Raw genomic sequence first — 13,182 nt, 5'->3', positions numbered from 1 at the left:
AAAATGGTCCGTTTTCAAATGTTGCGTCTTTGAACTAAAATTCACATTTGTACGTGGATAATCACTTTTAGAGATAAAATGAGATGTTTAAAGTGATTTTCATGCTTCCAGGGGATATGAACGCAAAATTTGTGGAATGGGTAAACGTGAATGAAAAGGGCCAATTTACTCACTCTGAGGCCTTAAAAAGTGTTTCTCCACCACGGGAAGTGAAATAAATAACATTGCGTCTTTGAACTAAAATTTAAATTTGTACGTGGATAATCACTTTTAGAGATAAAATGAGATGTTTAAAGTGATTTTCATGCTTCCAGGGGCCCTGAACGCAAAATTTGTGGAATGGGTAAACGTGAATGAAAATGGCCAATTTACTCACTCTGAGGCCTTAAAAAGTGATTCTCCACCACGGGAAGTGAATTAAATAACATTTCTAGGCCTTTATTGTTCAATCAAAAATGCCCAATTTTTGACAAAAGAGATAACCACCCCCCCCTTACGACATGCTTCAGAAACTAAAAAAATGGTCTGTTTTCAAATGTTGCGTCTTTGAACTAAAATTCACATTTGTACGTGGATAATCACTTTTAGAGATAAAATGAGATGTTTAAAGTGATTTTCATGCGTCCAGGGGCCCTGAACGCAAGATTTGTGGAATGGGTAAACGTGAATGAAAATGGCCAATTTACTCACTCTGAGGCCTTAAAAAGTGTTTCTCCACCTCGGGAAGTGAAATAAATAACATTTGGAGGCCTTTATTGTTCAATCAAAAATGCCCAATTTTTGACGAAAGAGATAACCACCCCCCCTTACGACATGCTTCAGAAAGTAAAAAAATGGTCCGTTTTCAAATGTTGGGTCTTTGAACTAAAATTCACATTTGTACGTGGATAATCACTTTTAGAGATAAAATGAAATGTTTAAAGTGATTTTCATGCTTCCAGGGGCCCTGAACGCAAGATTTGTGGAATGGGTAAACGTGAATGAAAATGGCCAATTTACTCACTCTGAGGCCATAAAAAGTCTTTCTCCACCACTGGAAGTGAATTAAATAACATTTTTAGGCCTTTATTGTTCAATCAAAAATGCCCAATTTTTGACAAAAGAGATAACCACCCCCCCTTACGCCATGCTTCAGAAAATAAAAAAATGGTCCGTTTTCAAATGTTGCGTCTTTGAGCTAAAATTCACATTTGTTCGTGGATAATCACTTTTAGAGATAAAATGAGATGTTTAAAGTGATTTTCATGCTTCCAGGGGCCCTGAACGCAAAATTTGTGGAATGGGTAAACGGGAATGAAAATGGCCAATTTACTCACTCTGAGGCCTTAAAAAGTGTTTCTCAACCACGGGAAGTGAATTAAATAACATTTTTAGGCCTTTATTGTTCAATCAAAAATGCCCAATTTTTGACAAAAGAGATAACCACCTCCCCTTACGACATGCTTCAGAAACTAAAAAAATGGTCTGTTTTCAAATGTTGCGTCTTTGAACTAAAATTCACATTTGTACGTGGATAATCACTTTTAGAGATAAAATGAGATGTTTAAAGTGATTTTCATGCTTCCAGGGGATATGAACGCAAAATTTGTGGAATGGGTAAACGTGAATGAAAAGTGCCAATTTACTCACTCTGAGGCCTTAAAAAGTGTTTCTCAACCACGGGAAGTGAATTAAATAACATTTTTAGGCCTTTATTGTTCAATCAAAAATGCCCAATTTTTGACAAAAGAGATAACCACCTCCCCTTACGACATGCTTCAGAAACTAAAAAAATGGTCTGTTTTCAAATGTTGCGTCTTTGAACTAAAATTCACATTTGTACGTGGATAATCACTTTTAGAGATAAAATGAGATGTTTAAAGTGATTTTCATGCTTCCAGGGGCCCTGAACGCAAGATTTGTGGAATGGGTAAACGTGAATGAAAATGGCCAATTTACTCACTCTGAGGCCTTAAAAAGTGTTTCTCCACCACGGGAAGTGAATTAAATTACATTTTTAGGCCTTTATTGTTCAATCAAAAATGCCCAATTTTTGACAAAAGAGATAACCACCCCCCCTTACGACATGCTTCAGAAACTAAAAAAATGGTCCGTTTTCAAATGTTGCGTCTTTGAACTAAAATTCACATTTGTACGTGGATAATCACTTTTAGAGATAAAATGAGATGTTTAAAGTGATTTTCATGCTTCCAGGGGATATGAACGCAAAATTTGTGGAATGGGTAAACGTGAATGAAAAGGGCCAATTTACTCACTCTGAGGCCTTAAAAAGTGTTTCTCCACCACGGGAAGTGAAATAAATAACATTGCGTCTTTGAACTAAAATTTAAATTTGTACGTGGATAATCACTTTTAGAGATAAAATGAGATGTTTAAAGTGATTTTCATGCTTCCAGGGGCCCTGAACGCAAAATTTGTGGAATGGGTAAACGTGAATGAAAATGGCCAATTTACTCACTCTGAGGCCTTAAAAAGTGATTCTCCACCACGGGAAGTGAATTAAATAACATTTCTAGGCCTTTATTGTTCAATCAAAAATGCCCAATTTTTGACAAAAGAGATAACCACCCCCCCCTTACGACATGCTTCAGAAACTAAAAAAATGGTCTGTTTTCAAATGTTGCGTCTTTGAACTAAAATTCACATTTGTACGTGGATAATCACTTTTAGAGATAAAATGAGATGTTTAAAGTGATTTTCATGCGTCCAGGGGCCCTGAACGCAAGATTTGTGGAATGGGTAAACGTGAATGAAAATGGCCAATTTACTCACTCTGAGGCCTTAAAAAGTGTTTCTCCACCTCGGGAAGTGAAATAAATAACATTTGGAGGCCTTTATTGTTCAATCAAAAATGCCCAATTTTTGACGAAAGAGATAACCACCCCCCCTTACGACATGCTTCAGAAAGTAAAAAAATGGTCCGTTTTCAAATGTTGGGTCTTTGAACTAAAATTCACATTTGTACGTGGATAATCACTTTTAGAGATAAAATGAAATGTTTAAAGTGATTTTCATGCTTCCAGGGGCCCTGAACGCAAGATTTGTGGAATGGGTAAACGTGAATGAAAATGGCCAATTTACTCACTCTGAGGCCATAAAAAGTCTTTCTCCACCACTGGAAGTGAATTAAATAACATTTTTAGGCCTTTATTGTTCAATCAAAAATGCCCAATTTTTGACAAAAGAGATAACCACCCCCCCTTACGCCATGCTTCAGAAAATAAAAAAATGGTCCGTTTTCAAATGTTGCGTCTTTGAGCTAAAATTCACATTTGTTCGTGGATAATCACTTTTAGAGATAAAATGAGATGTTTAAAGTGATTTTCATGCTTCAAGGGGCCCTGAACGCAAAATTTGTGGAATGGGTAAACGTGAATGAAAATGGCCAATTTACTCACTCTGAGGCCTTAAAAAGTGTTTCTCCACCACGGGAAGTGAATTAAATTACATTTTTAGGCCTTTATTGTTCAATCAAAAATGCCCAATTTTTGACAAAAGAGATAACCACCCCCCCTTACGACATGCTTCAGAAACTAAAAAAATGGTCCGTTTTCAAATGTTGCGTCTTTGAACTAAAATTCACATTTGTACGTGGATAATCACTTTTAGAAATAAAATGAGATGTTTAAAGTGATTTTCATGCTTCCAGGGGCCCTGAACGCAAGATTTGTGGAATGGGTAAACGTGAATGAAAATGGCCAATTTACTCACTCTGAGGCCTTAAAAAGTGTTTATCCACCTCGGGAAGTGAAATAAATAACATTTGGAGGCCTTTATTGTTCAATCAAAAATGCCCAATTTTTGACGAAAGAGATAACCACCCCCCCTTACGACATGCTTCAGAAACTAAAAAAATGGTCCGTTTTCAAATGTTGCGTCTTTGAACTAAAATTCACATTTGTACGTGGATAATCACTTTTAGAGATAAAATGAGATGTTTAAAGTGATTTTCATGCTTCCAGGGGCCCTGAACGCAAGCTTTGTGGAATGGGTAAACGTGAATGAAAATGGCCAATTTACTCACTCTGAGGCCTTAAAAAGTGTTTCTCCACCACTGGAAGTGAATTAAATAACATTTTTAGGCCTTTATTGTTCAATCAAAAATGCCCAATTTTTGACAAAAGAGATAACCACCCCCCCTTACGCCATGCTTCAGAAACTAAAAAAATGGTCAGTTTTCAAATGTTGCGTCTTTGAACTAAAATTCACATTTGTTTGTGGATAATCACTTTTAGAGATAAAATGAGATGTTTAAAGTGATTTTCATGCTTCAAGGGGCCCTGAACGCAAAATTTGTGGAATGGGTAAACGTGAATGAAAATGGCCAATTTACTCACTCTGAGGCCTTAAAAAGTGTTTATCCACCAGGGGAAGTGAAATAAATAACATTTGGAGGCCTTTATTGTTCAATCAAAAATGTCCAATTTTTGACAAAAGAGATAACCACCCCCCCTTACGACATGCTTCAGAAACTAAAAAAATGGTCCGTTTTCAAATGTTGCGTCTTTGAACTAAAATTCACATTTGTACGTGGATAATCACTTTTAGAGATAAAATGAGATGTTTAAAGTGATTTTCATGCTTCCAGGGGATATGAATGCAAAATTTGTGGAATGGGTAAACGTGAATGAAAAGGGCCAATTTACTCACTCTGAGGCCTTAAAAAGTGTTTCTCCACCACGGGAAGTGAAATAAATAACATTTGGAGGCCTTTATTGTTCAATCAAAAATGCCTGATTTTTGACAAAAGAGATAACCACCCCTCCTTACGACATGCTCCAGAAACTAAAAAAATGTGCCGTTTTCAAATGGTGCGTCATTGAACTAAAATTCACATTTGTACGTGGATAATCACTTTTAGAGATCAAATGAGATGTTTAAAGTGATTTTCATGCTTCAAGGGGCCCTGAACGCAAAATTTGTGGAATGGGTAAACGTGAATGAAAATGGCCAATTTACTCACTCTGAGGCCTTAAAAAGTGTTTATCCACCAGGGGAAGTGAAATAAATAACATTTGGAGGCCTTTATTGTTCAATCAAAAACTGCCCAATTTTTGACAAAAGAGATAACCACCCCCCCTTACGACATGCTTCAGAAACTAAAAAAATGGTCCGTTTTCAAATGTTGCGTCTTTGAACTAAAATTCACATTTGTACGTGGATAATCACTTTTAGAGATAAAATGAGATGTTTAAAGTGATTTTCATGCTTCCAGGGGATATGAACGCAAAATTTGTGGAATGGGTAAACGTGAATGAAAAGGGCCAATTTACTCACTCTGAGGCCTTAAAAAGTGTTTCTCCACCACGGGAAGTGAAATAAATAACATTTTTAGGCCTTCATTATTCAATCAAAAATGCCCAATTTTTGACGAAAGAGATAACCACCCCCCCTTACGACATGCTTCAGAAACTAAAAAAATGGTCCGTTTTCAAATGTTGCGTCTTTGAACTAAAATTCACATTTGTACGTGGATAATCACTTTTAGAGATAAAATGAGATGTTTAAAGTGATTTTCATGCTTCCAGGGGATATGAACGCAAAATTTGTGGAATGGGTAAACGTGAATGAAAAGTGCCAATTTACTCACTCTGAGGCCTTAAAAAGTGTTTCTCCACCACGGGAAGTGAATTAAATAACATTTTTAGGCCTTTATTGTTCAATCAAAAATGCCCAATTTTTGACAAAAGAGATAACCACCTCCCCTTACGACATGCTTCAGAAACTAAAAAAATGGTCTGTTTTCAAATGTTGCGTCTTTGAACTAAAATTCACATTTGTACGTGGATAATCACTTTTAGAGATAAAATGAGATGTTTAAAGTGATTTTCATGCTTCCAGGGGCCCTGAACGCAAGATTTGTGGAATGGGTAAACGTGAATGAAAATGGCCAATTTACTCACTCTGAGGCCTTAAAAAGTGTTTCTCCACCACGGGAAGTGAATTAAATTACATTTTTAGGCCTTTATTGTTCAATCAAAAATGCCCAATTTTTGACAAAAGAGATAACCACCCCCCCTTACGACATGCTTCAGAAACTAAAAAAATGGTCCGTTTTCAAATGTTGCGTCTTTGAACTAAAATTCACATTTGTACGTGGATAATCACTTTTAGAGATAAAATGAGATGTTTAAAGTGATTTTCATGCTTCCAGGGGATATGAACGCAAAATTTGTGGAATGGGTAAACGTGAATGAAAAGGGCCAATTTACTCACTCTGAGGCCTTAAAAAGTGTTTCTCCACCACGGGAAGTGAAATAAATAACATTGCGTCTTTGAACTAAAATTTAAATTTGTACGTGGATAATCACTTTTAGAGATAAAATGAGATGTTTAAAGTGATTTTCATGCGTCCAGGGGCCCTGAACGCAAGATTTGTGGAATGGGTAAACGTGAATGAAAATGGCCAATTTACTCACTCTGAGGCCTTAAAAAGTGTTTCTCCACCTCGGGAAGTGAAATAAATAACATTTGGAGGCCTTTATTGTTCAATCAAAAATGCCCAATTTTTGACGAAAGAGATAACCACCCCCCCTTACGACATGCTTCAGAAAGTAAAAAAATGGTCCGTTTTCAAATGTTGGGTCTTTGAACTAAAATTCACATTTGTACGTGGATAATCACTTTTAGAGATAAAATGAAATGTTTAAAGTGATTTTCATGCTTCCAGGGGCCCTGAACGCAAGATTTGTGGAATGGGTAAACGTGAATGAAAATGGCCAATTTACTCACTCTGAGGCCATAAAAAGTCTTTCTCCACCACTGGAAGTGAATTAAATAACATTTTTAGGCCTTTATTGTTCAATCAAAAATGCCCAATTTTTGACAAAAGAGATAACCACCCCCCCTTACGCCATGCTTCAGAAAATAAAAAAATGGTCCGTTTTCAAATGTTGCGTCTTTGAGCTAAAATTCACATTTGTTCGTGGATAATCACTTTTAGAGATAAAATGAGATGTTTAAAGTGATTTTCATGCTTCCAGGGGCCCTGAACGCAAAATTTGTGGAATGGGTAAACGGGAATGAAAATGGCCAATTTACTCACTCTGAGGCCTTAAAAAGTGTTTCTCCACCACGGGAAGTGAATTAAATTACATTTTTAGGCCTTTATTGTTCAATCAAAAATGCCCAATTTTTGACAAAAGAGATAACCACCCCCCCTTACGACATGCTTCAGAAACTAAAAAAATGGTCCGTTTTCAAATGTTGCGTCTTTGAACTAAAATTCACATTTGTACGTGGATAATCACTTTTAGAGATAAAATGAGATGTTTAAAGTGATTTTCATGCTTCCAGGGGCCCTGAACGCAAGATTTGTGGAATGGGTAAACGTGAATGAAAATGGCCAATTTACTCACTCTGAGGCCTTAAAAAGTGTTTATCCACCTCGGGAAGTGAAATAAATAACATTTGGAGGCCTTTATTGTTCAATCAAAAATGCCCAATTTTTGACAAAAGAGATAACCACCCCCCCTTACGACATGCTCCAGAAACTAAAAAAATGTGCCGTTTTCAAATGGTGCGTCATTGAACTAAAATTCACATTTGTACGTGGATAATCACTTTTAGAGATCAAATGAGATGTTTAAAGTGATTTTCATGCTTCAAGGGGCCCTGAACGCAAAATTTGTGGAATGGGTAAACGTGAATGAAAATGGCCAATTTACTCACTCTGAGGCCTTAAAAAGTGTTTATCCACCAGGGGAAGTGAAATAAATAACATTTGGAGGCCTTTATTGTTCAATCAAAAACTGCCCAATTTTTGACAAAAGAGATAACCACCCCCCCTTACGACATGCTTCAGAAACTAAAAAAATGGTCCGTTTTCAAATGTTGCGTCTTTGAACTAAAATTCACATTTGTACGTGGATAATCACTTTTAGAGATAAAATGAGATGTTTAAAGTGATTTTCATGCTTCCAGGGGATATGAACGCAAAATTTGTGGAATGGGTAAACGTGAATGAAAAGTGCCAATTTACTCACTCTGAGGCCTTAAAAAGTGTTTCTCAACCACGGGAAGTGAATTAAATAACATTTTTAGGCCTTTATTGTTCAATCAAAAATGCCCAATTTTTGACAAAAGAGATAACCACCTCCCCTTACGACATGCTTCAGAAACTAAAAAAATGGTCTGTTTTCAAATGTTGCGTCTTTGAACTAAAATTCACATTTGTACGTGGATAATCACTTTTAGAGATAAAATGAGATGTTTAAAGTGATTTTCATGCTTCCAGGGGCCCTGAACGCAAGATTTGTGGAATGGGTAAACGTGAATGAAAATGGCCAATTTACTCACTCTGAGGCCTTAAAAAGTGTTTCTCCACCACGGGAAGTGAATTAAATTACATTTTTAGGCCTTTATTGTTCAATCAAAAATGCCCAATTTTTGACAAAAGAGATAACCACCCCCCCTTACGACATGCTTCAGAAACTAAAAAAATGGTCCGTTTTCAAATGTTGCGTCTTTGAACTAAAATTCACATTTGTACGTGGATAATCACTTTTAGAGATAAAATGAGATGTTTAAAGTGATTTTCATGCTTCCAGGGGATATGAACGCAAAATTTGTGGAATGGGTAAACGTGAATGAAAAGGGCCAATTTACTCACTCTGAGGCCTTAAAAAGTGTTTCTCCACCACGGGAAGTGAAATAAATAACATTGCGTCTTTGAACTAAAATTTAAATTTGTACGTGGATAATCACTTTTAGAGATAAAATGAGATGTTTAAAGTGATTTTCATGCTTCCAGGGGCCCTGAACGCAAAATTTGTGGAATGGGTAAACGTGAATGAAAATGGCCAATTTACTCACTCTGAGGCCTTAAAAAGTGATTCTCCACCACGGGAAGTGAATTAAATAACATTTCTAGGCCTTTATTGTTCAATCAAAAATGCCCAATTTTTGACAAAAGAGATAACCACCCCCCCCTTACGACATGCTTCAGAAACTAAAAAAATGGTCTGTTTTCAAATGTTGCGTCTTTGAACTAAAATTCACATTTGTACGTGGATAATCACTTTTAGAGATAAAATGAGATGTTTAAAGTGATTTTCATGCGTCCAGGGGCCCTGAACGCAAGATTTGTGGAATGGGTAAACGTGAATGAAAATGGCCAATTTACTCACTCTGAGGCCTTAAAAAGTGTTTCTCCACCTCGGGAAGTGAAATAAATAACATTTGGAGGCCTTTATTGTTCAATCAAAAATGCCCAATTTTTGACGAAAGAGATAACCACCCCCCCTTACGACATGCTTCAGAAAGTAAAAAAATGGTCCGTTTTCAAATGTTGGGTCTTTGAACTAAAATTCACATTTGTACGTGGATAATCACTTTTAGAGATAAAATGAAATGTTTAAAGTGATTTTCATGCTTCCAGGGGCCCTGAACGCAAGATTTGTGGAATGGGTAAACGTGAATGAAAATGGCCAATTTACTCACTCTGAGGCCATAAAAAGTCTTTCTCCACCACTGGAAGTGAATTAAATAACATTTTTAGGCCTTTATTGTTCAATCAAAAATGCCCAATTTTTGACAAAAGAGATAACCACCCCCCCTTACGCCATGCTTCAGAAAATAAAAAAATGGTCCGTTTTCAAATGTTGCGTCTTTGAGCTAAAATTCACATTTGTTCGTGGATAATCACTTTTAGAAATAAAATGAGATGTTTAAAGTGATTTTCATGCTTCCAGGGGCCCTGAACGCAAAATTTGTGGAATGGGTAAACGGGAATGAAAATGGCCAATTTACTCACTCTGAGGCCTTAAAAAGTGTTTCTCAACCACGGGAAGTGAATTAAATAACATTTTTAGGCCTTTATTGTTCAATCAAAAATGCCCAATTTTTGACAAAAGAGATAACCACCTCCCCTTACGACATGCTTCAGAAACTAAAAAAATGGTCTGTTTTCAAATGTTGCGTCTTTGAACTAAAATTCACATTTGTACGTGGATAATCACTTTTAGAGATAAAATGAGATGTTTAAAGTGATTTTCATGCTTCCAGGGGATATGAACGCAAAATTTGTGGAATGGGTAAACGTGAATGAAAAGTGCCAATTTACTCACTCTGAGGCCTTAAAAAGTGTTTCTCAACCACGGGAAGTGAATTAAATAACATTTTTAGGCCTTTATTGTTCAATCAAAAATGCCCAATTTTTGACAAAAGAGATAACCACCTCCCCTTACGACATGCTTCAGAAACTAAAAAAATGGTCTGTTTTCAAATGTTGCGTCTTTGAACTAAAATTCACATTTGTACGTGGATAATCACTTTTAGAGATAAAATGAGATGTTTAAAGTGATTTTCATGCTTCCAGGGGCCCTGAACGCAAGATTTGTGGAATGGGTAAACGTGAATGAAAATGGCCAATTTACTCACTCTGAGGCCTTAAAAAGTGTTTCTCCACCACGGGAAGTGAATTAAATTACATTTTTAGGCCTTTATTGTTCAATCAAAAATGCCCAATTTTTGACAAAAGAGATAACCACCCCCCCTTACGACATGCTTCAGAAACTAAAAAAATGGTCCGTTTTCAAATGTTGCGTCTTTGAACTAAAATTCACATTTGTACGTGGATAATCACTTTTAGAGATAAAATGAGATGTTTAAAGTGATTTTCATGCTTCCAGGGGATATGAACGCAAAATTTGTGGAATGGGTAAACGTGAATGAAAAGGGCCAATTTACTCACTCTGAGGCCTTAAAAAGTGTTTCTCCACCACGGGAAGTGAAATAAATAACATTGCGTCTTTGAACTAAAATTTAAATTTGTACGTGGATAATCACTTTTAGAGATAAAATGAGATGTTTAAAGTGATTTTCATGCTTCCAGGGGCCCTGAACGCAAAATTTGTGGAATGGGTAAACGTGAATGAAAATGGCCAATTTACTCACTCTGAGGCCTTAAAAAGTGATTCTCCACCACGGGAAGTGAATTAAATAACATTTCTAGGCCTTTATTGTTCAATCAAAAATGCCCAATTTTTGACAAAAGAGATAACCACCCCCCCCTTACGACATGCTTCAGAAACTAAAAAAATGGTCTGTTTTCAAATGTTGCGTCTTTGAACTAAAATTCACATTTGTACGTGGATAATCACTTTTAGAGATAAAATGAGATGTTTAAAGTGATTTTCATGCGTCCAGGGGCCCTGAACGCAAGATTTGTGGAATGGGTAAACGTGAATGAAAATGGCCAATTTACTCACTCTGAGGCCTTAAAAAGTGTTTCTCCACCTCGGGAAGTGAAATAAATAACATTTGGAGGCCTTTATTGTTCAATCAAAAATGCCCAATTTTTGACGAAAGAGATAACCACCCCCCCTTACGACATGCTTCAGAAAGTAAAAAAATGGTCCGTTTTCAAATGTTGGGTCTTTGAACTAAAATTCACATTTGTACGTGGATAATCACTTTTAGAGATAAAATGAAATGTTTAAAGTGATTTTCATGCTTCCAGGGGCCCTGAACGCAAGATTTGTGGAGTGGGTAAACGTGAATGAAAATGGCCAATTTACTCACTCTGAGGCCATAAAAAGTCTTTCTCCACCACTGGAAGTGAATTAAATAACATTTTTAGGCCTTTATTGTTCAATCAAAAATGCCCAATTTTTGACAAAAGAGATAACCACCCCCCCTTACGCCATGCTTCAGAAAATAAAAAAATGGTCCGTTTTCAAATGTTGCGTCTTTGAGCTAAAATTCACATTTGTTCGTGGATAATCACTTTTAGAGATAAAATGAGATGTTTAAAGTGATTTTCATGCTTCAAGGGGCCCTGAACGCAAAATTTGTGGAATGGGTAAACGTGAATGAAAATGGCCAATTTACTCACTCTGAGGCCTTAAAAAGTGTTTCTCCACCACGGGAAGTGAATTAAATTACATTTTTAGGCCTTTATTGTTCAATCAAAAATGCCCAATTTTTGACAAAAGAGATAACCACCCCCCCTTACGACATGCTTCAGAAACTAAAAAAATGGTCCGTTTTCAAATGTTGCGTCTTTGAACTAAAATTCACATTTGTACGTGGATAATCACTTTTAGAGATAAAATGAGATGTTTAAAGTGATTTTCATGCTTCCAGGGGCCCTGAACGCAAGATTTGTGGAATGGGTAAACGTGAATGAAAATGGCCAATTTACTCACTCTGAGGCCTTAAAAAGTGTTTATCCACCTCGGGAAGTGAAATAAATAACATTTGGAGGCCTTTATTGTTCAATCAAAAATGCCCAATTTTTGACGAAAGAGATAACCACCCCCCCTTACGACATGCTTCAGAAACTAAAAAAATGGTCCGTTTTCAAATGTTGCGTCTTTGAACTAAAATTCACATTTGTACGTGGATAATCACTTTTAGAGATAAAATGAGATGTTTAAAGTGATTTTCATGCTTCCAGGGGCCCTGAACGCAAGCTTTGTGGAATGGGTAAACGTGAATGAAAATGGCCAATTTACTCACTCTGAGGCCTTAAAAAGTGTTTCTCCACCACTGGAAGTGAATTAAATAACATTTTTAGGCCTTTATTGTTCAATCAAAAATGCCCAATTTTTGACAAAAGAGATAACCACCCCCCCTTACGCCATGCTTCAGAAACTAAAAAAATGGTCAGTTTTCAAATGTTGCGTCTTTGAACTAAAATTCACATTTGTTTGTGGATAATCACTTTTAGAGATAAAATGAGATGTTTAAAGTGATTTTCATGCTTCCAGGGGATATGAACGCAAAATTTGTGGAATGGGTAAACGTGAATGAAAAGTGCCAATTTACTCACTCTGAGGCCTTAAAAAGTGTTTCTCAACCACGGGAAGTGAATTAAATAACATTTTTAGGCCTTTATTGTTCAATCAAAAATGCCCAATTTTTGACAAAAGAGATAACCACCTCCCCTTACGACATGCTTCAGAAACTAAAAAAATGGTCTGTTTTCAAATGTTGCGTCTTTGAACTAAAATTCACATTTGTACGTGGATAATCACTTTTAGAGATAAAATGAGATGTTTAAAGTGATTTTCATGCTTCCAGGGGCCCTGAACGCAAGATTTGTGGAATGGGTAAACGTGAATGAAAATGGCCAATTTACTCACTCTGAGGCCTTAAAAAGTGTTTCTCCACCACGGGAAGTGAATTAAATTACATTTTTAGGCCTTTATTGTTCAATCAAAAATGCCCAATTTTTGA

Source organism: Triturus cristatus, chromosome 12 (assembly GCF_964204655.1).
Source record: "Triturus cristatus chromosome 12, aTriCri1.1, whole genome shotgun sequence".
NCBI lineage: Eukaryota > Metazoa > Chordata > Amphibia > Caudata > Salamandridae > Triturus > Triturus cristatus.
Note: the sequence above shows the minus strand (reverse complement) of the source record.